Source organism: Pleurodeles waltl, chromosome 3_1 (genome assembly GCF_031143425.1).
Source record: "Pleurodeles waltl isolate 20211129_DDA chromosome 3_1, aPleWal1.hap1.20221129, whole genome shotgun sequence".
NCBI classification, from domain to species: Eukaryota; Metazoa; Chordata; class Amphibia; order Caudata; family Salamandridae; genus Pleurodeles; species Pleurodeles waltl.
In genome coordinates this window covers 1,697,741,773-1,697,768,821 of record NC_090440.1, presented here as the reverse complement: position 1 = coordinate 1,697,768,821, position 27,049 = coordinate 1,697,741,773, and the positions used below count along the sequence as shown (strand labels likewise).

Sequence of the window (27,049 nt, the reverse complement as noted above, 5' to 3'; positions counted from 1 at the left end):
AGTTCTTGAGGTCCGTTGGGTCGGCTGTGGGTTTCTTTGGAAGTGGGCGGATCTCGGTGTGCTTCCAGTCTTCTGGGTAGGTTGCTGACTCTAGGCAGCAGTTGATGGTCTTGCAGAGTTCGGGTGTGGCTTTGTTGAAGATGTACTGGTGGTAGGGGTCGGTCAGGGTTCCAGAGTGGATGCTGCTCATGAAGGAGTAGGTCTCGTCTGTTGCGATCCTATGGATCTACAGGTCGCCAAGCTCTTCTCCCAGCTCAGTGGCCACCGCATCAATCTTGGAGAGAGCTGCAGGTGCTGATTGCTCCCTTCCACTGCTGGTCACCGCTGTTGCAGGCAAGTCGCCCACACTGGGCTCTACTGGGCGTCGACATCTTGGAGCACCTGCCCAGCCGCAGCCTCGTCTTCTGGATGGCAGCTGTCCTAAGCACTACTGCTCCCCCAGATAAATCATTGGGAGCACCCTCTAGAGCAGCACGTCCAGCTACAGGGCATGCCCCCCCGGGCAGCATTGGGGGGTCAGGATGACTCTAGACAGAGCCCGGCTGGCAGAGCTCTCAAAAGGTCACCTCACTGCATCAGCGCTAAGCCACTAATAGTGCGGGCATGTTTGAAGTTGGATGCGTGGACCTCTGAGGGTATGTGTGCTTGTCTGACGCTGTGGTTGTGTGATGATGTGCACAGGTCTGTGATGGTGTGTATGAGTATCTGATGCTATGCATGGATATCATTGTTCATGCATGAGTGTACGATTATTAGTTTTGAGTTTCTGAATGTAGGTGCTTCTGTGTGTTTGATGCTGGGTTTGAGTGTCGGATAATGGGCTTGCATGTTTGACAGTGTGAGGATGAGCGTGTGGGTATCTGATGGGGATGTGTTTGGGTGTGCTATTATATCTCTTCCCAGCATGAATGATAGGTCTGTGAGCGATCAACAAACGTAGGCAGGCCAAGGCACACCTACATGTGCATCATGCTCCATCAGCTCCTGCTCTGTGTTCCTTTACTTTATTTTTTGCACACTCTCCACTATGTTGCAAACATAGGGGAAAATAATATCTACAACACGTGTGCATTTTATTTTTTAAAACGTGAATTATTTTAGATGGATTCTCCATTTCCAGAGACGGCAGCAAAAAAACAGAAATACACATAACTGACATATACTCATATTATTGCCACAGAGTGAGGGAAAGGCTATTGTGCTATCACAATTTGGTGAACGTTTGTCCAGGTTTTCATATTCAAAAACATATTGGAAATTCAAAAGATTTTCAGTTGCTTGCATCATATCTGGTGTGCTCAAGGCTTGAATTTGGAAAGTAGTCCTCCTTCCGCCCCGCGCCCCTCCCAGGGTAAAGTGGACAACCCTCGCCACAACATAGGTGGCTGTTAAGAGGCAAAAAGATTTATATGAGAATGAGTCTGACCCCGGGCATTTTGGTTCATCTACATTCATAGTAACAAACAACAGTCAGCCAGGTTGTAAATAACTAGGACCTATGAGGGCTACAAAAAGGAGCAAGTAAATAAAACGAAGGAGGAAGCCTATCTGACTAGGATCCCAGAATGTCAAAGTATTTAGACCTCAGCTTGAAAATGCAAATAACAAAGAAATGAGGAGTTGGCTAAGAATACCTGGCACAGTAAACATTCAGAAGGAAACTAGGGATGTAAGAAAAGGCCGTGACACCAGTTATTGTTTGATGGGCATTTGAAAAGCCCAGTGATTAAGGGAATGTGAAGGCAAACAGACTCACAGGTACAAGAAGCACAAAAAACTGGCAAAGCTAACATTTTTGGTTTATAAATGAGAGTGCATTGTAGTCACAGGTGACTTTAGGCTCTTAGCTTATCATACATGCATCCCGTGTCTCATCCTTGAACCCCGCATCCATTCTCCCACTCACAGACTCATTCTTGTACTCTTGCTCCCTCATCCACAATATAAAACACAACAAAACATACAAATGCAACATACACGATAAATTAAAAGAAAAAAATGGCAATGGTGAAACATGGAGGGCATGTGCTTGTGATAAACAAAACAAAATCAGTACAAAACGAATATACCAGCAACTGCAACCTTGGAATGGTAATGTGTATTCTGTATAGAGTCTAATAACAACCCACATGTAAAATTCAATTTCATTTAACACATGGATTTCACAATGAATGTGCCAGCCTTGCTGCCTTTGCTGTAATCTTTCATAATAAACAGATCAATGGCATCTGAGATAAATTTTCTCAATGAACCAATCAGACCTGTAGCTTCTATCATTGGATTATCCTCATAACCAGTGCAAGCTTGCCCAAAAAGGCAACCATCAGCTGGGTCATAAAAACAAAATTACAGTTACAAAACAATTTAAACTCCTAACAGTTAAGAGGGCCTAACACAGATAGTCACAGTGCAAATTCTCTACCCCCAGAGTCTGCAGGAGGGAGTAACCACATCAAAACCCTTTCATACTATAGCAATTCATGAGATTCCATGTAAGAAAATGCTAGACTAGTCAACAGGTTTAATACATGCCTTGAATGCCTATTAGCTTCAGCATAGGTTTTCGGAAGGTCAGACCTATTGCATTTGTCTCAACCTTTCATAATAAATAGATCTAGAGCATCTGACATAGAATTATCCAATGAACAAAACAGAGCTATACTCTTTATCATTGGTTTGTCACCAACTCAGACCTACTGAACTGAGCACAGGTTTTCCAACAAGGCAGCCTGTAGGAAGTAAAGTCATAAATGTACAACTATGAGCCAAATTACACTTGACACTAACAATAAGGAACACTTTCAAGAGGATCTAACAGGGAATATCACAGTGCAAATCTTGTACCTACCTTCAGGGTTGGTCTGAGGGGTGCCCAGCACCAATGCCCTGGCCTATTACAGTAATCTCTGAACTTCCATGTGGCAAAATACCTGTCTAAGGGCTGTGACAGAGAGTAATAACCCTGAAAGCATATAGACTTTGACATATTTTTCATAATAATAATTCAAATTTACTGCCTTTGTTGTAATCTTTCATAATAAACAGATCAGACATAATACATTTGCATAGTATTTCCCAATGAACTAATCAGGCCCATGACCAGTTACATTAGTTTGTTACCATAACCAACTCCGGACTTCTGTGTTGATCTTTCCCACAGAACGTCTATGCAATTACAAGTATGTACAACATTACATTTAGTAAAACAATATACATTCCCTCCTAAAGGGGCTTACCAAGGATTATCACAGTGCAAATATTCTACACCCAGGATTTGTCAGAGGGTTTAACCAACACCAAAACCCTTGTCTACAGTAGTAATATGTGAGATTCCATATTAAACATCACCTGTCTGCAAGCTTTAGCACATGCTATTCACAGTAAAGTCAGGCCTACAAACTGTTTTGTAACATTTCATTAAGAATAGATCACCATTGATCATTGGCTTGTCACCATAATAAACTCTTGCCTACTGTATTGAGCATAAGGTGTCCCTCAAGGCCAAAAGTGCAATTCACACTCTTTTTTAGAGAAAGTACACACCTTCTGACCAATCAAAAGCTTGTGGAGAGGAAGGTCAATATGTGGGCAAAGTCTAAACTTATCTTTTATTAGTGCTTCTTAAAGTTCTTATCCTGGTGATAATATAAGGTCAGGCGAAACCTGCACTGCCAAGCGATACCTAAAAAACTAATAACCAAGGGATTAAACAGACTTGTAGTCAGGAAGACTAAATGAGTATCTTTAAATAGGAGACTACTCTCACAGTCGAAACCACACTATAATGAACAAATGAGAATGTTATTTACAGAGTTAAAAATACTTCAGAATACATTTATGCTCTTACAGCAGAAAATTAACCTTCAGTGGACCTGCAAAATGCACATGGCTGATAAAGCTACAGACTACAAAAAGGTACAGGTAATATGACAGTAAAGGAGATGCCTCTGTCTAGTTAGAACATCAATGGGAATTCAAGGTTAGATTAAGAAACAACAGTAACTCTTCTAAAGGGAAGGATGCCCCTTTACGAAGGATTGAGGGATGGCCCTATGTTTGTCCGTAATAAATGGAGTTAGTCTCATACAGCATATCATAAATAAGCTAACTTTATAATTTGTCTTGTTTCTCGTTTCAGGATGTCAAGCATGAAGAGTTAAGAACAGACCTTAATCAAGGAATTTGAAGACATGAAAATTGCTATCCCAAAGATTGCATATGAGTTCCAATCATTCTGTAGTACTTTCAAGAGTACTTTCGGGAGTCCCCTCATTACTGAAGCCTTTGAAAGGTTGCTATTGGTTGCAGAGATCCTGAAATACTTCCCTGATTTCTAACAACATTAGAGTTCCTCTTGTTACTGCAAAACTTTGTGGGATTTTAATTGTGGCCAGAACCTTCAAGTATTTCACTTGGTCCAACGTCTTTGCAAATTCCTTGCAATAACCAAAGAGTGCCCCAAAGCAATCCGTGTTCTTTTAAGAGAGCATTGAATGCTCTCTTAGCCCACACTGTCAATAATTATTCATCTTCCTAAAGATACTGAGCAATCACTAAAAGATCTCAAAAAGTTTTTATTTTTTCCAAAAATATTTTAATAACTTCTCTTGTGTGCAAAACCATCAACGAATAGTCCTTGGAATGAAGATCTTTAATGAACCCTTCATTAAGGACACCCTTGAAGGATTCCATTAAATCTGAATCCCTTGAAGTACTTCTCTTAATTCTTACTCCCAAAGTCCATAAATCATTTTGCATTGCCAAAATGTTTGCATAATTATCATACAGCGCAAAGACAGATGTATTGTATTGGTTTCCTTAGATCTTAAAAAATTCCCCTCATTCCTAAAAAACTGTTTGCTTGGCATTGATTCCAAAGACTTTGAAGACGTCTTGATACTCCCAAAGACAGATGAAATGTCCTTTTTACCAATGAATTGAAGGAGTCATCTTGTTCCAAAGACTTTTTGGATTGTGTTGGTTACTAAAGGCATTGAAGGAGTCACCCCGGTCAACAAAGGCTGTTGGATTGTCCTTATTTCCAAAGATCGTGAAGGAGACTTCTTGATCCCAAAACATTAAAGGATTGCCCCCACTCTTTACCCACCTATCAACCTTGGTGAAACTGGACATGTTGCCTTTCTGTGGATATGAAAACCTAGGACGGACATTGCTTTCAGAAAGGCAGCAAGCGAGCCTTGCTTCAACTATCTACTTGACTGAAAAAGGAACTCTTTAGAGTAGATGCAGGACGCCTATAGAATATGTTTTGTTGTTAAAATTAATTAGTGGTTCAAAATATTTGTTTTTAAAACAAGTCCTCTACCAAAAGTCTGTGTCTCTGTAGTTTCTTTCCATTAAGACCTGGTTTCTCGTTCAGTTATGGTTCATTCCTGTGTTTTCTTTTCTGAGTCTGTGACTCAGTTTGTCTTATTTATTGCCCACGACGTTCTCTTCCAGGTGAACAGAAAGTTTCAGTGTTCAATAAAGAGTGGCACAATTCCATTGGTCATTGGTCTATTTTCTAATTCTCAAATGAGTTGTCATTCCTCTGATAGCCCATAATGAAGTTGACGGGATAGGAAAGGACACCATTCAGGGTGGACTATGTCGAATTCTGCTTGGGACAGATCCAGAATTAATGAAATAAATTGCATGTCAATGATGATAAAAAAATGTTGTCCCATTGTTTAGCTTGTAAGATGGAATAACTGTATTTCTTTAGATTTATACCTTTTTGCTGAATCAATCAGGTTTAAAAATTGGACTGTCTTGAACACTCCACAGACACCGAACCCTTTTCCGGTCTTGGGCTTTCCTTTTACAAATTATTATCATATGCAATAGTTCAACTGTCTCAGTTGAAGCAGGTGAAGACTACATCTCCCAGGTATGCACTAGTTTGTTATATAAAAGTATATCATCTGATGCCTTACATGCGTGGAGTGATCCAACAACCATATGTATAGAGCAGAAGACACAATTTAGTGGTTGTTCCTTGGAGATTACCAGAACCTTCAACTGCCCGCTTGTGACAAGAGTAGGTGGATTGAGGAACGAATCACGTGTATACGAATTATGCTAGTCCAGTGCAAAAGCCGCGTGCATAGCTATGCCTCTTTGGCTGAATCCTGTCCTTCAGCATCCATCTGCCCTCATCATTATTCCAGTACAGGGACCCACACGTGGCTCTGCCCAGCTGTCTGAACCCTGTCCTCTAGCACATCTGATATTCGAGTTAATAGATTACTACACAGTGTTGCCAATTGGTCCCACTCCTCTGCAGTTGTAGCTGCTACACACTATTCCACTAGAATATGCCACACAAAGTTTTCCCAGTGCACTTTAATCCTAATTTGTAGCACCCCTCTTTTTCCAGAGCTGGAACTCAAACACAGATTTACAGATACATCACAGTCCTCATTTACAGTGGCCCTGGCTGCCCTAGGACATAGCATGTCTTGGCCAATTCACCTCAGTCTTTGTCTGCAATAACCTTTGGTCCCCGTTTTATACAGGTCTGATAAAGTAACCTTGCTCTTGTTCCGTCTTTGGTTTGAAACACATTGGTTGGTACACTATGCACTGCAGCTGGCACACATAGCCCTTGGATGAGTATCACTGTGCACAAGGCCTGCCCATATAAGGAGATCTATGCTTATTCACCTGCTCGCCTGTACCAGAGTTGCAGGCTGTGAACATGGCATTACTTCCAAAAACAATACAATGGAACATCCAGTCCAAGCTTGGTTAGCTCTAAAATGTCAGCATAGTTTCACATCACATAGTCCTTCAGATTCACAGGGGTGCTGGAACAAGGTCAAACTGTACCAGACTCTGAGAAATACTGCGATTCAGACACCTGCTCTAGAACCCTTCCATTATCAGATTTTTCTCCTTCAGAGCCGCGATCACCCTCCTCTGCTGTGTCCAGTCAGTGAGTGAGGTAGGATGTTGTTCATTTTGCTGTCAGATATTTCCTGAGAAAGTTGTTATTCTCAAACAGAGACACTTAAGGCATTTATCTCCGTATGCCAGTGACCATGAGGGTTTTACGTTGGATGCATAACTTGCCTCCAGAATGTTACTATATGACCAAGATCATGCCAACCAAGCTAGATCCCCCCCAGGGGGGCGTGGCCTGGCGGTCGGCAAGATAGCTGCTCAGTAAGTGGGCTCCAGTGAGCCCACAGCATAAGCGATGAGCAAGTGGGTCGCCCGTGCTGAAGGCCATCAGAGGCTGGACGGTGAGTTTGGGGCAGTCTGTAGCCTGTGCGCAGAGTGTTGACAACCACACAGCCTGCCCGCTCATAGGGCCCAGGAGTGGGCATGCCTCGGTGTCCTTGAAGGCACGTCTGGCACAGAGAGGAGCGGGCGACCCAGGTGAGGAGGAAGCGGCCGGGATTCGTTCCGGGGGCTGAATTAGTTGGAGGGCCCTGACAAAGCGGCACACCCACCCCATGGACTGTTGCTGTCTGCCTCCGTTTGTTTACTCTGATACCCCATTAGACTATACCCTGCAGTGCCAGGCATGCTGGATGGTGCTCCTAGGGGAATTTGAGCTGCGACTGGAAAAATGATGTTCTGCTGGTGCTGACCTGACTGCCGGTCAGACTGGAACTTGGGGAGGCCAGAGAGCGGCTGACGTGACTGGGTGGACCTTGGTGGAGGAACCCCCCCCCCCCTCATCTTTGGATATCGCTGGATCAGTGAGAACTAAGAGAGACAATGAAACCTAAAGGGACAGGCCTGATCCAGTCCAATAAAATGGACAAACACGTCATGACCAAGCAGTCAGCAGTGATGGCGGGCGTGGAGTCGGAGGAGCCCAGGTCATCGGAGCCATCGCTGGCCACCATCTTGGTGGCAATTCAAGACTTGAAAACCTCTTTGGAACCCAACGTAGATGTGGTAACCATTGATGTTAACCTGATGCGGACCAATCTACAGAAGATGTCAGAGAAAGTCACATTGGCGGCATCACATATCAACCTGCTGCAGTCCACATCCAAGAATTTGGAGGAGGAGGTCCAGTGCCTCACTCATCAGCAGGAACTTAGGGCCAAAAGACTCGAGGATGAGGATGGTAGGGCAAGCAGGAATAATCTCTGAGTGGTTGGGGTCCCGGAGGTCCCTCTGCCCCAAGCATCTGTCACAGTTATTTTCCATAGAACGGGCGCATAGGGCACCTGTACCACCGCCGAAGACAGGGGCCCCGCTGAGGACAATCATTGCCAGGGTGTTCTTCTATCACGATCGTGATGCCTTCCTACAGGAAACCCGCTCGCACGGGGACATTATATACGAAAATGCCACAATCCATTTTTCCCGGATTTTACGCTCCAGGGGCAGCAAAAATGCCGCAGCTTCGATGAGGTCAAGAAGATGCCGTGCTCCAAAGACATTAAGTACATGATGCTCTTCCCAGATCGTTTGCGGATACTGGTGGAGGGTAAGTCTTGGCACTTCAATACATCTTTGGAGGCGTGGGACTGGGCGGATGGCTGGTGCACCCCTGGGAAACAGTCATCAAGAGACCCAAAGAGAAGCCACACTGTGGGAACGCTGGAGAACATGTTGGAGGAACGGCCACCAAAGTTGGTAACGGAACCTGCTGGGATGGTGAATTGACCCTGATCGTCAAAATGAGTGCTGGCTCTGGATCGGGACTAGTGCAATTGATGAGACAGTGAGGTGGCAATGTGCCTCGGGCGAGACAAGATAAACCCAGTGCTGTTTTGCATGACTGGGCATTCATAGGCGGGGGGTGCACTAATGTTTTATGATGTGCTGCAATGGTGAGAGCAATTGGAGCTGCTTGTGGGTTGGGAAAGGAAATTACCAAATTGGATGTGTAACTTTCTATTTGCATAAAAGCGTATGAGTACTTTGGAAAGCAAGTGAACTTGTTTGGTGACTGTGACGGGTCGGACCATGCCGACCCGCACACCACTACGACTTGTGCTGCCTCTGCCCCTGGCAGCACGGAAGCAGCCCGAGGTGCAAGCCTTCCCATTGGATCCCCGCCGTGGCCGCGGGAAGGAGGAGCCGTAAAAGGGGTGGCTCCACCATACTGGAGGAAGGCGATCCGGAGGAGCCGACGGGTGAAAGGACAGAAGAGAGACGGAGCGACCACGGGAAAGGAGAAGCCGAAGACGCCTGGAATCCTTGGCAGAAGAGCGGGCCGGAGACGGAGCCGACACCTTTACAGTCCCGACCCAGAGGCGAGGACCGCTGGCCCCGGGGAGCACATGAGTGAACCGGCCACGCTTCAGGAGAAGCGTGGCCAAGCCAGGTATGGGGTTTTGACACAGGGAAAAGGAGCGGGAGGTGGGAGGACAAAAGGGAAACACGGGCACGAACACAAACAGCACGGACGGGTGGGGAAACAGGGCAGAAAGAGGGAAGAGACAAAAGGACAAGACGCAGGGAGATCATATGAGCCTAAGATAGGAGCAAGGAGAGAGAAGGAAAGAGAAACAGACCACGGGGAAGAAAAGAGGAAAATTATTAAGAAACAGACAAACTCCAGACAGTAAAGAGAATAAAAAGGAGAAGAAAAGAAAGGACAGGAGAAGAGAAAAACCACACAGCAGAAATCAGAAACTAGACAGAGAGAAGAGAGAAAAAAGGAGGAAAACTCCCCACCGGCAACGGGGAAGAAGAGTGAGACAAGGAAAACAGGGTAACTGAAGAACCAGTAAGAAAAGACGAGATAAGAACAGTGGAGACAAAGAGAGACAGAGAAACTAATTATTGAGACATTAGAATGGAGAGAAGAGATAGAGAAAGAAAGAGAGTTGTAAACAAAACACTTACCGTACCTATTCTTCTTCTGTTCCCACATGCTTCCCGAGAGGCCTATGGAAAGGAAAGAAAGAAGAAGACGAGATTAGCACCCAGAAGAGAGAAGACGTCTACCAACCCCTACCTTAGACTCACCCCACAGCAAAGAAAACTACTCTGTAAAAGAACAATAAAACATACTTACCTAAAAAGACAAGCAGTCTGGTGTACTTGATCGGCCAACCTACGACAGTGACACCAGCCAATCCTTAGCTAGTTGAATGGTTCAGCTGGGGTGACAGGCACTCTGTAAGTTTTGGGGGTGGGCTATCTTATGCCTACTGTGCAGGGAAGCAAGGGGGGGTTGGAGGGAATTTTTTTTTGTAGTTGTTCAAATGTTGATCAAATGTTCAAAGTGTACATGCTCAGCGATGTTATGTCCTCGTGATCGGGGACGCACAGGGGTCAGATGTGGGGTGGGTGGGGGCGGCAAAGGGGTTGTCAATGCCTGAGTGTAGGACATACAGTAGCGATAATTGCAATAGAATGTCCCGACACAGCTCAGAGGTGAAGATCATGACATGGAATGTCAAAGGCCTTGAGAACAACATCAAAGGCACCATAGTTCTTCAGAACATCTGTAGACACTTGCCAGATTTTGTACTACTGTAGAAAACCCATCTAAAGAGCAACAGATACAGGACATTAAACCAAATGGGATACTCCCTCCTAGCATATTCCGGCTATACCACCAACTCCGGGGAAGGGGGTCAGGAATATTGGTTTGGTCAGCAGGCCCGTACACGCTGGGTACAACATGCACAGGCCACCTCTGTAGATTTGCGTCGCATACAGGCACCTTGGGGGGGCCGGACGATTAACCTCTGCTCCATATATGTGCTCCCAAAGCTCCATGCAGACACCTTCCAGGCGCTTGTCATGGTCTTGCTCGCGTTTCCTATGGGAACGATTGTACTGGGTGGGGATCTGAGTGACGCAGTGGACCCAGAGAGGGACAGGCTTTCCAGAACCAGGGGGGAACTGAGGTGAGCCCACTCAAAATATTTGTGGACGCTATGGGCTTAGGAGACGTGTGGAGTGAGCAGCACCTGACGGATGAACAATATACCTATTTTTCACATGCACTTAATAGTTATCCCCCTCTGGACTACATATTCCTTCAGTCTACACAGGCAGGACAGTTTTATGGAACAGACATTTGCCACGGGGCATATCGGATCATTCCCCAGTGGTGGTGACACAGACGGGTCCTGGAGTTGGGCAGACTGTGCCACACAGGATAGGCCCCTGGTACTTCAAAGATAGATCCTTCCCAGACAAGATGCGGGAACGGATAATCCAATACTTCAGAGAAAATTAAGGAATGGTTGCCTCACAATGCATTCTGTGGGAAGCCTTCAAGGTGGTCTTGCTTGGCCATGCACAGGCCTTGATTGGTGGCATAAGGAAACAGCGCATTCTGCAATGCACTGCGCTGGAAAAAGAAATAGCCACTTTAGAAGCTGAAGTACTGAGTGGGGGGCAGCCTCACCCAGAACAGAGTCCTAGACTTCAGCTGCGACAACAGGAGCTTCTAGACTTGGTGGAAAGTAAGGCTAGGGCGTACGCATTGGTGACTCAGCGCCGCCTCTATTACGTCGGGGACAAGGCAAATAAACTCATAGCCTGGCTGGAAAGAAGGGATGGGGAAAATTGGGTCATGGCACTGAGAGACGCAGAGGGGGATGCACGCTACTGGGGAAGCCATAGCAGATGCTTTTGCCAGGTACTACGAACAGCTATACAAGTCCCCGTCCATTCACACAGAGGAGGAATGTGTGGATCCTTTGAGAGATACCTCCAGCCAGGTTCTCTCTGGTGATGACAGAGCTGACCTAGAACAGGACTTGACTGAGGAGGTTGGGAATGCAATCAGGGAACTCCAGGGACGAAAGGCGGCTGGCCCCAACGGTTTGGCCATAGAACTATATAAATGTGTGGCTAAGGACGTGGCAAGGCACATGCTAAATAAGTTTGACATGTGGTCAAATCACGTGTCTGGACAGAAAGGAGGAGGGTTTATTGTCACTAAGGATAAAAATCAGGAAATGTGAAAGCCAACTTGAAAGGACCATTGAGTCAAGCATTCCTTTTTTCTTTTTAGTTACTTTGGGTGAGATGTTTTTAAAAGAAGAGATTGTTTCTACAAACAAGAACAACCCAACACGGTTCGCAGATCATAAAGGAAGAACGTTTGAAACAAGCATCCATATGTGAATAACATGGTAGCTTTAAATACAGTGAAATTAGAAAAAAAGACGACAAAATGTAATTAATGATGACAAAATAAACGAAAATAATTCAACAGAAAGAGAAAACATTTCTGAATTGTGTTCAAGTTATATAAAAAAGTGAACGTTGATGAATCAATCAATCAATCAACAATTTATATAGCGCGCTACTCACCCGCAAGGGTCTCAAGGCGCTGGGTAGTGGGGGTGGGGGAGTCAATTACTGCTCGAAAAGCCAGGTCTTGAGTTGCTTCCTGAAGGAGAGATGGTCCTGGGTCTGCCGTAGGTGGATGGGGAGGGAGTTCCATGTCTTAGCCGCCAGGTGGTTCTACGAATGCGTGGTACGGCGGCGAGGGCGAGGCTGGTCGATCGCAGCTGGCGGGTGGGCGTGTAGAAGGTGAGGCAGTTGTTGAGGTACTTGGGGCCCAGGTCGTGGAGAGCCTTGTGTGCGTGGGTGAGGAGTCTGAACGTGATTCTCTTGTTGACGGGGAGCTAGTGCAGGTCTCTCAGGTGGGCGGAGATGTGGGCGTGGCAGGGGATGTCCAAGACGAGTCGTGCGGAGGCGTTCTGTATGCGCTGGAGTCCTTTCTGAAGTTGATATAAACTTCTTACAGTGACTAAGCAATAAGCTTGGACTATAATTGATACAGATTTTATTTGTGCTTTATATATTGCGCAATAATGAAGTTACTTACCTTTGGTAACGCATTATCTGGTAGGGACTAAATTTAGCAGCAGATTCCTTACCTTTGAATTTCCCAGGTGTCAGACTGGGTCTGGAAAATTTTGTGTAAGCAGTACCTCTCAGTGCCGTCGGGTGGCTTAGTTCAGTTGTGCGCGATGTTGTCCGTGCTAGAAGTGATGTTGCGGTCACCTATATAAGCATCACTCTTGCCCGCGGACGTCAGTTACTTGTCATGACTTTCCACGCCAGGAGCACAGAGCCATAGAGTAAACTGACAAATGTGTGTCCAAATTAGGGCCCTGAAAGGGATTAACACTAACTCTAGAAATCTGTCAGCAGAGCGGGAAGGCATGGGTGGGTGTAAGACATCTGCAGCTAGATTTAGGCCCTCATTACGACTTAAGCTGTATTTTCCTAAGACCGAAGCTGCGGGCTCTAGAAGACCGCCAGTGCTGGCGGTCTTCCGACTGCCATATTACGACTACTGAAGGATTTCTGCAACAATTTGGGTGGAAATCCGTCAGCAGTCGTACTGGCGGTCGGAGGCTCAGAGGTTCCACTGCCACGCCAAAAGGACTCCGCCCGCTGTATTGCGTGCAGTAATACAGCATAGCGGTGTCCTGATGGTGGGGCGCTGCTGGCAGTGGAAGCACCGTTTCCCGTTCGCTGGAGGGTGATCTACTCGCCGGAAAAGGTAAGTCAATCATCCGGGTGGGGGGGAGGAATTTGAGGATGGCGGTTGTTGTGTGTGAGTGAGTGTATATCTGAGTGTGTGATTCTAAGTGTGTATGCGTGTATGAATGCATGAGTGATTGTTGAAGTGAATGCATGTTGGTATGTTTGTGTGAATGCGTGTCTGTTGGTGCGAGTGAATAAGTGTATGTATGCGTGTGGGTGAATGCGTGTATGTAAGTATTGGTGAATGCCCATATGTGGAGGCGTGTGAGTGTGTGTGCGTGTATGCGGGGGGGGTGCTGTCATGGACGGGGGTGTGGGGAGGTCATGTAATTGAAGAGGGGGGTTGGGGAAGTCGTCTGCCGGCAGCAGGAAAGGAATTTCCTGTCGCCGGCAGCCTTTCTGCCACGGTTTTCAGGGCAGTGACGGAAAGGCGACTCGTAATACCACTGGCGGTCTTCAGAGGACCACCGGCCCAGAGGTGCAGTCCTCCAGCCCGGCAGTCCTACTGCCCTGGCGGTACCAGCGGAGATGTCGCAGTTTGGCAGAGGCCAAACCATCACACTTGTAATGTGGCGGTCTTCCCTGCCGGCCTGTCGGCGGTGAGAACGCCACTGCAGCACTAGCAGTCTTCGAACCACCAGGGTCGTAATAAGGGCCATAGTCTCTACCAGATAATGCATTACCCAAGGTAAGTAACTTGTTCATCTGACAGAGACTTCTACCTGCAGATCCCTTACCTTTGAATAGATACCCAAGCCATATCCTCCTGGCAGTGGGCTGCAGACAAATTTCCTAAACTAGAAAGTCCTGTAGGATCAAACAGGTGAAAGGCCTGCCCCTGCGAACCTGACTGTCCAGGAGTTTGGCGAATTTGTGCAGGGACACCCACATTGTTGACTGACAGACGTCCAGGACTGAGACTGCACAAGCTAATACAATGGTTGAAGATTTCCCTCAGGTGGAATCTGCCCTTAAGCCCTCAGGCGGCTGCTTTTTAACCAGGGTGTAGCAAATCTGAATGCAGCGAATGACCCAACGAAATGGTCTGTTTCTGTACTGCCTGACCTTTCTTTTTAGCTCCCATGAAGAGTTGGTCACTCACCTGGAACTTTTTTGTGCGGTCAAGGGAAAAACAACAACACTCTTTTTGGGCCCAGAAGGTGGAGTCGCTTCTCTTCTTTAGAGGGATGTGAAGGAGCATAAAAGGTGGGCAGGGTCTCAGATTGTTCCAAATGGAATGGGGTCACTACTTTCCGGAGGAAAGAGGCCAGGGTGTGTAACACCACTTTGTCAGGGAACACAGTAAAATAGGGAGGCTTGGATGATAAAGCCTGCAGCTCACCCTCCCTCCGGGCAGATGTTATTACCACTAGAAATCCTCTCTTGATAATAAGCAGCCAGAGGGGACAACTGTGCAGTTGCTCAAACTGAGCACCCATGAGATATATGAGAACTCAATTAAGATCCCACTGAGGCATGATGAAGTGTGTAGGGGGAAACATATCTACAAGCCCTTTGAGAAACCTATTTACAATAGGGGACTTAAAAAAAGAGGGTTGGTCAGACAGCCGAAGGAAGGAGGACAGAGTTGAGAGATTAAGAGTGCCCAGAGCAGAGCCTTGCTGGGCAAGGGTAAGGATGAAGAGACGAAAATCAATAAGAGAGGCAGAAAGAGGGTCAATAGACTTTTCTGTACAAAAGTTTACACAATGTTTGGCAGGCGTGTTCCGTTTTAGTGGAGGAGTGCCTGGCTGCCAAGATAACGTTACAGACTTCGGGAGGAAGGCCCAAAGCGATCAACTGTTGCCACTCAATCTCCATGCAAGCAGACGGCGAGTTTACATGTTCGGGTGGAGAACCCTCCCCTGCTGCTGCGACAAAAGATCCTCCCAAAGGGGCAGCCTGATCGGAGGATCGATACTCACTTCAGAAGCTCAGGATACCAGACTCTCCGTGCCCAGTCAGGAGCCACAAGGATAACTGGGGTCCTTTTGTTTGATTTTCTTGGGAACTCTAGCAGAAGTGGTATGGGTGGAAAGGCACACAGAAGGCATGAACTCCACTCGAGATGAGAAGCACCTCTGAGCGGTAGGTATCTTGGAAACTCCAATGCGCAAAACTGCTGACATTGCGTGTTCTCTTCGGAGGCAAACAGATCTAATCAAGGCTCTCCACACTGCTGAAAGAGTCCTTGTTCCATGTCCAAATGGAGACACCACTTGTGATCCGCTAAGTTTCGACAGATTAGTTTGTCCGCCCTGGAGTTCAGAGAGCCTGCCAGGTGGTGAACCACCAGGGGTGTGTCCTTCTGTTCCAGCCATGTTCCGAGATGCAGGTCCTCTTGACAAAGTGTCTATGACACTACCCTGCCCTGCTTGTTGCAGTGCAAAATGGTGGTGGTCTTGTCCATGAACACCTGCACTAACCTCCCCTTGACAGAGGGAAGAAATGCTTTCAATGCTAACTGGATCACATCACACAGAGCTCCAGCAAGTTGATGTGGAGTCCGGATTCCGCCAGAGATCAGGGTCCTCTGATCTCCACCTCCCTCAGATGGCTGCCCCATCCTAGGAGTGACGCATCTGTCACTACTATCAGGTCTGGTTTGGGAAGGGACAGGAGTCTGCCATTGACCCGATCACAGTTCATCAGCCACCACTGCAGGTCTTTTGCAGTTCCCTCCGAGCCTGGACCATGTTGGAGGGATTCCCCTGATGTGCACCCACTGGAACTTCAGGTCCCACTGCAAAGTCCACATATGATATCTGGCATGATTCACCAGCAGGATGCAGGAAGGCCATGAGGCCCAGCATCTCTAGAGTCAGTCTCACCAAAATCCAGGACAGGGGCTGAAACATTGGTATTGTAGCCTGAATATCCTGGACTCTGCTCTGGAGGATAAGCCCGAAACTAGACTGCATCTAGAACAGTTCCAATAAAAGGGAGCATGTGAGAAGGAATCAGGTGTGACTTTGGCACATTTATAGTGAACCCCAGTGAATACAGAAGGTCTGCTGTAGTCTGAAGGTGGGAGATGACAGCCTGGGGTGAGGCCATCTTCAACAGCCATTCCTTGAGATAGGGGAAGACTGATACCCCTAATCTCTGCAGATGAGTTGCAACCACTGCTGTCATCTTGGTGAACACCTGAGGGGTGCTGGTAAGACCAAAGGGGAGCACGGGGAACTGCAAGTGCTTGTGGCCTACCTTGAACCATAAATAACGGCTGTGGGCAGGCACGATGGGGATGTGGAAATACACATCCTGCAAGTCCAACACCACCAACTCGTCTCCTTTGTCTAGGGCAGACAAGACCTGAGCCAAAGTGAGCATCTTGAATTTCTTCTTTTTGAGGAAGAGATCGACAGTTTGCAGGTCTAGAATAGGGTGAAGACTATTGTTCTTCTTGGGAATCAGACAGTAACGGGAATAACAACCACTGCCTCTGATATTGGAACCGTCTTTGTAGCTCACTTGGCCAAGAGAGCTGTAACTTTCTCTTGGAGCAAGGACAGATCCTCCTCCAGAGGTTCTTGTGTTGGCGGTATTGGGGGACGGAAAGAGTCGAAAGGGAAGGAGTAGCCCCTCTGAATGATCTGCAAGACCCATTTGTCTCATGTAACGGACTGCCAGTGGAGATGATGATGTTGGATTCTCCCTCTAACTGGGCACCCATGGTCTTGCAGAATCAAACTAGGAGGGCTTACAGGCTGCATCTGCCAGGGTGTTGGTGGTGGCCAACTTTTGGCTACAAGAGCCACAGGGTCGGACTGCACTGCGTCCACATCCTCGCACAGTTTGGGGAGCTTAAGCAGGACTTGGCTGGCATAGGCTTGGCGAGTGGCAAACTCCTTTTGTAGCCATGACTGGGGGCGAGATGTCACTGAGTGGCCCAAGGACATGGCCCCCACATCCTTGAAGTGCTCCAGTGCCTAGTCTGTCTTTTCCCACGAAGACACAAGTCCAATTGAAGGGCACGTCCATGAAGTTGGCCTGAAGATTACCTGAAAAGCCAGATGTTCTCAGCCATGCTTAGCACCTCAAGGCCAGTGTCGATGGAACCGCTCTGCCCAGCCAGTTAGTCTTATCCTAACCACACCTAATGGTGAACTTTGCTGCATCTCTCCAATATTTCACTGCTTGAGAGAGGATGGCCTTGTTCAATCGTATCCCACAAGGTATGAGAATAGCGACCAAACAGGCATGCAGTGATCACCAACCGCAATTCTAGGCTGGTGGGAGAAAACATTTTTTTTGCCTCAGCTATCTAGCTTCTTGGATTCCCTGTCCAGGGAATGCACTATGGGGAGTTGAGACTAGAGCTACCAAGCTCTCTGGGGAGGGGTGTTTGATGAGGATCACCCGGGGCAGGACGATGGTGGCAGGCAATTGTCCTATTTACAGGATCCCCTGTGCTGTGCTTGGACCAAGTTCCCAGCAGGACATCAGTCAGTGCTTCATTAAAGGGCAATAGGAGTTCGGATGAGGAAGCCCCAGGATGAAGCAATGTTAGTCTTGACCGCCACTGAGGGAAGCTTGAGGTCAAGGACCTGCGCTGCCCTTGTCACCACCACTGTGTAAGATGCCCCCTCCTCAATAGCCATAATGGGGGGAGAGAGCAAGCCAGTATCTGGAGATGTGTCCAGTCCACTGGCATCTCCTAGTTCCTCATATAAGTCCAAAGTTTCACTAGGGGTGTGTAACTGGGATTTTAAAGGGTCCAGTGACCCCTCCAATTCTTCTCCCATGACTGGCTTCTCCAAAAAATGTCAGGCAAAAACTTAGAGCCACTGGGCCCTGTCAGCGCCAGATTCGGCACTGATTGTTGCAGTTCTGACTCAGAGTTGTCCAGGATGAGAATGGGGCTGGCGTTGGGAGCACCGGGAGCATTGTCATTGCGGTCTGCGTCAGAGAAGGTTGCGTCGGCATGACCAACGCCGATCCAGATCGGATCCATGAGACCCACACAGAGCTGAGGCTAAAGCCATCCGCGTGGAACCTGATGGGGCCTCCTTTGACCCCACCCACCAGGACCGAAGGCTGTCTGGAGGGGTCGACCTGCTCGAATACATGGTGCTCAGCTGTGTAAAAATCCTTTATTTGAGAGGGGGTTGTCCCGGCTTCTGGAAACCGGGGGAAGGCGTGGAGCTAGACTTAGCAATGGCCCTGCAGAACCGTGCCTGGAACGTCGATGTTCCTCACTTGTCACGCCAGCCAATGGACAAGGTAAAGTCAAAATCCGTTTAGACTTCTTCTTGTGCCTTTTCCCCAAGTAACCCAAGGACCTCAAGTTTGAGGAAGAGAACTTGGGGGTCCTGGAGCAGTCTTGCGACCTTCTTCTCGATCAGGACTGAGACCACGTAGGACTTTTCTTGTCACATAAACTGAAAATGAAAAATAATACAATTTCACATAATGGAGCCGATTTAAAGCACCACGCCATGAGCGTGAAGGTGACTAATCAGAGCAAAAAGCCTGATCGGGTTTCGCCTCTGCATAATAAAAAAAATAAAATAAAAAATAAAAAAATAAATGAGCGCGATCGCACTGTGTAAAACCTTGACTTAGCGAAGGAGTGCTAGGATAAACAATACGATTAAACTTGTAGTCATGAAAATCGCTCGATTACTGCCCAGCGAGATCACACTGCCTATGGAATAAAGAGAAAAAGTAGCCCAGAATCCATACCGAAAACATGGCACCTTGTGTGTTTTCGGTAGTTGGCCAGTGCTCTCGAGGAGGGCTAAAGACCGGAAAAGGCATGGCGTATGTATGCCTGTCACTAATTAAATCAAGCGAATTTTAAAAGGCAAGCCCACAAATCAATGAAAGTGATGAGTGTGAGATGGGCATGGTTAAAAGCCCACAGAGAGATTACAACAGGGGCAAAGCGTTTGTGCACTCGACCCTAAGAAACAGAGTAGCCAGAGGCCATAACTGCCTGTAGAATAAGTGTTTTATCAAGGGCACCAGAACAAACACTAGTTACCACTGTGCCATCGCAGCCGCCATCAAATAAAATAACTTACCACTTTTCAAATGCATCGGTTAATAAACAACCATTAGACAGAGAAAATAATGAATGTTTAGCACTAGGAATACAAACAAAAAATTCTTAAAGAAAGAGTGAGTTGTGCAACAGCCTACTAAGAGTTCGAAAATTGTTCAAAAAATTAACTCCTAAGAAGTGAGCCTGCAAAGGCTTTGAGGGTAGGGGTTGGTCCCCCTCAAATTGGGAATGATTGTACTCTGACCAAGCCGCAATTTATAACTCTGGTAGTGGCCCATAAAGAATGTAATGCTGGGTGGTCCAATAGCAAGGAGTCAATGCTCAGCACATTAGCCAGTCCATGTGTAAAGACTGGAATAAATGAAATGAGAGCAAGTGCTTACCCAGCGCTTTTATTGGCTTTCCTGAATCAGTCACTTCTGTCTCTAATGGGGAGTCGGACACTCCGTTTGAGTAGGATGATGAAGTCCTGTGGCTAAGTAGATACTTACAATGGTGCACTTGGGTCAGTGCTTGCGCAGATAGCACCATGAAATCAGCACCTTTGGGAGATCAAACACTGAAGTACTGGGATTATAATACCACAAGCTATCTCCCTCCGGAACCGCAACCGAGCAACCAATTCTCACCATCAGGCACACTTTGTGTAGTGCATTGGATGTTATGGCATGCCATCTAGCAGCACCTTGTATAACACTGGACGATCAAACATTGGACAATCAAACAAAAACTATTGACTCTCCCATGTATGCAGCAGAGCGTGTGGTGAAAGAATTGCTGAAGAGTAATGCATTCTCCAGCGAGATAAGAACCTGCTCATGGAGTGCTTCTGAGCTTGCAGCAGTCCCGGACGTTATCAGTTCAGTCTTGGATGACTGCAAAAAAGCAATTAGCAGATAAACATCTACTGCAATAAAACCAAATTCTAATAATTCCCGTCCTACTGTGCACCGGACTGACCAAGGGCAGGTCTCGAATGAGGCTCAGAGAATGCTGATAGATCCTGAAGATGGTGCCGACAAGGCGTCTAGTGACTGCCTAAAACTTAGTATTTCACGTACAAGACCTGGCCGTGTCAAAGAGCTGCAGAAAAGTACAACTTCATAAGCAACTGTATGAACTCTTTTAGAAAACACAAAGAACAATCTACAGAAAGACCTACTTGTTAGCCCCTAAGCACTCCAAGGCCAGAAGAATATTCATGCACAATTTAGGAAGCATTAAAACCAGAAGAACAAATTGTTCAAGGCCGGCAAATCGAAAACAAGACAGAGTTAGGCAAGCCAAGCCAGGAAAACATAAAAATAGATACCGTATTACATACTGCACGCTTATATTCAACGGATTCTGACTGGCACCATGGTGGCACCTGACAAAGCAGATGATGTGCAGGGTACCGCTGCTTGTCAATTAAATCTGATGAATAGTACAATGGATGCATCAGAAAGAAATTAAAGTTCTTGCAATATGAACCAACAATTCCATTTCCAACCAGCTGATTGTCTTTTGTCGTCTCCCCTGAATGACATAATCAAAAAACCCTACATGTTTTCTTTAGGGCTAATGGCTACAACCCAAGAAAAACAAACTCTCCAGTAGGGGAATAGGACTGGTCGCTGGTAATACGTTGCAGCCCAAAGTTCTTCCTTTAACTGCAGACCAATCATACAGGGTTCACAGGCACATCTCAAAGAAGCTGCTCAGAATGCAGTACTCCTCCATGCAGGATCCAAGGCTAGCAACTATGACAACAGCTCACACCAGAATATCACTGCAGCCACTGCTAATATATTGTGATCTAGAAGTTAGCCCCCGGGCAAAACATAATTGTATAAATGCCACGAATAAAGTGCCTTAGGCAACCAAGTCTTTTTGCAATATAAGAGCTCAAGACACTTCTATGCCTGGGCCACCTTATTAAGGAACAATACTATGGTCAAATTGATCATATATCACAATTAATTCACATACAGGTGAAACAGGATCAGTAAAGCAGCCAAGTCTATGAACAGCAACATTGTGAACTGGAAATCAGAGGCGCATGTGGCTTATGGTTCAGACCTCAGAGTAGGGGTATTGGGAACTTGTATCCAGGATAGGGGCAAGAAGGCTCCATACAATCCACAATAAACACTTTGGGGCACAGAGAGATGTGTAGAGCTAGGACAGGCAAGCAACCTGCAATTTTGTTATTCACACCAACCCATCACAAGAATTGTTGAGAGTTGGATTTACATCTGCCCATGCTACAAAAGAGGGGGAATCCACAATCCAGCCTTCTCGGGCTACTGGAGACCCCATCCTTAGGCCAAATAGAATAAAAAAATGGGAGGGGGCCAGGCAAACCCCTCACTGAGCCTTATTAGGCCACAAGGACGCCATCCTCCAGGACCCTGTGTATTTTCATGGGCAGGGGGCCACTTGCCCCCCCCCCCCCCCCTCATAAAGCTTTATTAGAGGCCCTGGGGACGTCACCCCATGTTTTTTTTAAAAAAAGGTTCAGGGGGCACGTGGCCCCACTCCCAAGCCTCATTAAGCCCTGGGGACCCCATCCCCCAGGGACCTATGTATTTTCAAGGAGGTGGGGAACAAGTGGTCCCCTCACCAAGTCTTTAAAAAGCCCTGGGACCCCATCCCCCACGGCCATATTTTTAATTAGATGAAAGCGGGGAGACACAAGCCCCCCCGTTGCCAAGCCTTTTTTGGCCCTGGGGACCCCATCCCCCGGCGCCTCTCCTTACAATAGATGAGTGCCCTGGTGCCCACCTAGGACACCCACCATAGACTTGTTAAGGGTTGCGGCGGGAGCCACCAAAGCCCCACCCGGCTCCCCGCATTTCGCCAGAGCCAACATTGCTTTCACCCAGAGCAGCTATTAATGCTGCTCCCTCCGGGTGGGAGAAATATCTTGTTCTGTTTCCCTACCCTCATCAGTACAAGCAGGAAACAGTATACAAGTCTGCTCCAAGCCGGTAGGAGCAGTTTCAAAACTCCTGCCCGCTGGGAGCAGACTTTTTGTTTCCTCCCGTATGGCATGAGCTTTGAAAATGATCCCACCAGGCAGGAACAAACTCAAGTTTTCCTCCCCCGCATTGGTGCACACAAAGAAACTGAGGTCCTGGAGGCTGGCTCTCCGGGACACAAAGTGAGCCAACTTCGGGAGATGGGGTCCACCAGGCCATTATTTGCTTAGGGAGGGGGCATTGCGCAGTCCTTTTTCCTTTTAATGTAAAGAGCGGCCATTGGGGATGGGGTCCCAAGGGCCTTTTAAAGGCTCTGGCAGGGGTGGGGTCATGTGGCCTCCATCCCCTTGAAATGCACTTCAGGCTTCAGGGGATGCTGTCAACAGAACCACAAGTGGGCTGGGGAGGGGGCTGTATGTCCCCTACCCACTCCCCCACTGCCCCCCAAAAATTTATAATCTCCCAGGCCCTGGCGCAACCTTGGGGAGGCAGGGCGGGTCTAAAATGAAATGTGGAAGCCTGCACTACTACTACTTTTTTTTCAAATTTTGCTGCAGATTTGAAGATCCTCTACAAATTCTCAGCAAAACATTTAAAAAAAAAATAATTGGGGTCCCAGCGGGGTCCCTCTGGGATCCCACTACCAGGCCTAGGGGTCAGGGTAATCCTACCCTCACCCTTATGTAATTTTTTACATTATTTTTTAATCCTAAAATTGCTGCCACCATTACCTGGTCAATAAAAATCTGTTGGCTCGGCAGATCCTCTGTGGCATGATATATACAAAGTCTTTTTACCTTCATTTCTCCAAAATTACTGAACGGATTTACACCAAAACACAAGAAGCACCCTTTCTGGACCAAGATCCAGCTTCCATTTTTCTCAGCCGGCACTTAACGGATCATCCTGAAACATTCCATGCTCAAACTAGTCAAAAAGTAGCAATTTTTTGAAAGTTTCATGGAGATTCGTCAAAGGGGCCTAAGTTATTAGGAACACAAATAATGCATTTCCTATTGAAACATGATCCTAACTATAACTACAGAGTGGTGACAATGGGTAATATATGTAAATGTAATAATACCCAGTGTTTCAGGCTTAGAGTGCTGCATTATTTATGAAAAAACAAAGCCAAGAACTCTGGGTAGTTCTCAGGTTTAGGTGGAGAGAGCTCCTGTAGAGAACACTATATAACGACACTCTGAATCTGCTCACCTCAAATGTTTTTTCTAGCAACTGTTTTAAGCACAGGATTAGCACAATGCCATCCACACCAAGCTTCTATTGTAATTTCTACAGCAAATATATATGAAGAATTTATTGATTAATTAAAATCACTATACTTAAAAGTACGCACGTTCAATACATGGCCATAGCCCTCGAGGCATGAGCTAAAGCAGTGAAATCACAGTGAGGGGTCGTGTTAGTTTACAACAGAATGTATAAGGTTTTGTTTGGGATGTTCATTTTAGTTGCCCAGGGTGGAGCTAATGAAGCTCCATTCATTTAAAGGGCCGGGGGAAGGGCATAACGATGCAAGTGCTGTTATGGAGAAAAAGCTGACCCTGCATTTTTGAGTGCACCGCAGCACTAGTTTTTTTTCATGTATTAGGCAGGAAAAGACCCACAAATGAAAGAATGTGCTGGGACAAGAAAGACGGGTAGGGACATAGCTATAAGTTGTATTTCCATTGCAAAGGCAGCGGGTCCAAGAAACAAAGGGGGCCCAGCCTGCCTTTGTCGGCTCCAATTAAGTCTGTCCTCAGCTCACTTATTTATTTGTTTGGGCAGTGCCCAGGGCTTCCTTAGGATGTGGGGGAAAATATGGTGTGGGTGTAATGCACAGAGAGTGAGACAAGCCCTTGACAGGCAGCAAAGTGGTGACAGTAACCTGCAGAAAGTTTGGTAGCAGTCCCTGTTCTTTTCAGACCTCCCAACCTGAAAAAAGTCGCTGTGTGAGAAAGGGGGGAGGCTGTGGAGGTGGCAGGGCTTTATGCCGAACTACCTTTGAGGCCCGTCTGCCCCCAAGCCTTGCCCCATTGAACTCCTTCTCCCTCCCCTGACAAAACGAAAACACAAATGTTGCTGGAGCTGTAGTCGATGCCCTGGGGTGTTTTCACACCTCTTAATGGACATCTGCTGTTTACAGCCTTCAGATAGGAGCTGGAAATCCATAGTTTTCAGTGGATTCCAGCTCCTTTTATCTGCCACCATGTGATTTTGACCCCTCACCAAGTGACTATGTGAAGACAGCTGAAATTGTGCAACGTGTGAGTTGGCAGGTCTACATGAGGGAGATGGTAAGGTGTTACGGCCAGAGCTGCAGTGGTTAATGCCTCGGCTTCTGCTCAACATCCAATGATTCTGGGCGAATCACTGAATTTCCCTGAGCCTCAGAAATTGAAGTGAATTTGTGTAATGTAACTAGTGCTCATGTAAAACACTCCAAAACATTTGGATTATGTTCGAGCTGTTAAAAAAAAAAAAAAAACATGACGGGGACATGTTCCTCTACTGTATCTGCATTTGGCCCGGGTGTATGTTGTGCACTTGACAATGATGACTGGGACTTTTAATTATCAGGCACGGCTCCTCTGCAAGGGTGGAGGAGCCGTCGCTCTCCCACCCGCCGCCAGCAGCTGCAAACCTTTCATCAAAAAATGATAATAAACTAGGTTTATTATCTTTTTTTTGGTAAAACGGGCGGGCCCACAGACTGTGACGAGCCATGAGGGGAAGTGCAAGCACTCCCCCTCACTGCGCGTGTTTGTTTGGCCGGCCAAACACACATGTGCAGTAGGCTCTCTCAAGGCCAGCAACATAGTTGCCGGACTGGAGAGAGCATGAACAGGCTCTCCCAGCCTCTTGGCTGGGCGCTCCCAGCCAATTCTGACGCTGCTCTGAGCAGCGTCAGGATTGCCCGCAAGGCAGGCTGGGAGCCTATGCCTGCAGCCTGTCTGGAGGAGAGGAGTAGCATGGTAATGGCGGCAGCTGCAGCAACGATTTAGGTACGTTTTTTTAAAATTATGAATCAATCAATCAATTTGTAAAGCGCACGACTCACCCGTTAGGGTCTCAAGGCGCTGAAGGGGGGGAAGGGGCTGCTACTGCTCGAATAGCCAGGTCTTCAGGAGTTTCCTGAAGGTCAGGAGGTCCTGGGTCTGTCGTAGGTGAACCGGGAGGGAGTTCCACGTCTTGGCGGCGAGGTGGGAAAAGGATCTGCCGCCAGCTGTGGTCCGATGGATGCGAAGGACGGTGGCGAGGGTGCCATCCCAAGGACCCCCCAACTGCTCGCTTCCCCGCCCCTCATTTTCATCGCTAGCCGCTCCTGTTAATTATACACTGCGGACAAGCCTCAGCCTCAGTTAAGGATACCATTGTCCCAGGCCTGACACTGACAGTCTGTGTCCTATTGAAGGCATGCTCGTGCATTTACCCAGGGCCTGTCCTGAGCTTCATGTTTTGCCAGATATTTCACAGTGTATATTGTCCGCAGTTTGTGTTTAGTTACCCTCTTCCCACACCTTTTAGGAGCTTGGTGGGTTGCTCCACATTGCCACTACACATTGGCTGCAGGTGACATGACTGGTGACAAGCTTACCATGCTGAGAGCACAGGCCACACTAGCTGCTCTACGTAACCTAACATTCACTAGTGTTGAATCCTACGTGTAGCAGTGACTCACTTAGAGGGTATTTGGGTTGGGGGAGCTGTAAAGAAGTGTTCCAGTGTTCCTCCAATGCTTTCTGATGGTGCTCTTTCATGTCCACGGCGTCTGGACATTCATGTCCACACTAGAGTGACCCATTGATATAGGAGGAGCGGAAACCATTCCCTTATCCTCCTGTGCTAGCAGAGGTTGGGTAATGGAGAGGACAACATGTCAGGTGTTGAGAAATGTGGAGCATTTGGGGAGAATGCCTCCTTGAGAAAAAAGCCAGGATGCATTGCGGGGGAAAACAGGTTAGCTGCCTGTGCTTTTACTGCAGCCTTGGTGAAGGAAGAGATCACATGACCCATGAAGAAGCGGTAAGCGCCAATTTCAGAGAGATGAGATAGCACTGAGTGTCGTTAGCTGGCCTGTCTCTGTCCAGAGGAGCTATACCTGCTGTGCTTGGCATCTTGACCTGACTTAGGACTGGCCTCTAGGAGACATCCTGCGATGAAGTGATGATTTAGGAAACAATGAAAATACCTTCACGAGTGGAACCGGCAAGTTATGGGCAGAGAAAGTTCATTTGAGAGCAGACACATGCTCAACCAGCACTTGAGTTGCCTTGTTATCAGTCCTGTGTGCTGCACTGCTTCCCAGTCTTGTGACTTGACTGGCCTGAGGTTCCTTGCCTGCCCTCATGCTATCAGCTCCTTCTTATGTGTAGCAGGCAGTAGCCCTTTTCATTTGTCTGCTAGAATGTTTTATCACCTTCTATATGACATCTTTTGCTCAATTTGCCTTATCTGCCCCTTCCTCGCAACTTCCTTATTAACTCCTGTTTACCCTGTGACACTTTTTGCCACGACTAGCACATTAGCACATCCCTTTCTACTCTGTGCCACCCTTTGCATTTCCTGGAGCATTGCATATCTAGCAAAACCCATATCATCCTTTCCTCAGTTGTCCTGTGTGTTCTTGTTT

General features: G+C 47.1%; 1 protein-coding gene across 2 annotated transcripts in view; it reads left to right on the top strand.

The window, feature by feature from the left end:
• LOC138285514 (twist-related protein 2-like) overlaps positions 1-5,501 on the top strand; it is a 67,954-nt gene extending 62,453 nt beyond the window's left edge. For both annotated transcript variants that reach the window (XR_011201605.1, XM_069225519.1), the window contains exon 2: positions 4,139-5,501. The gene's annotated coding sequence lies outside the window, so the exon portion shown is untranslated. The remainder of the gene's footprint in view (positions 1-4,138) is intronic.
• The last annotated feature ends 21,548 nt before the right edge of the window (positions 5,502-27,049 follow it).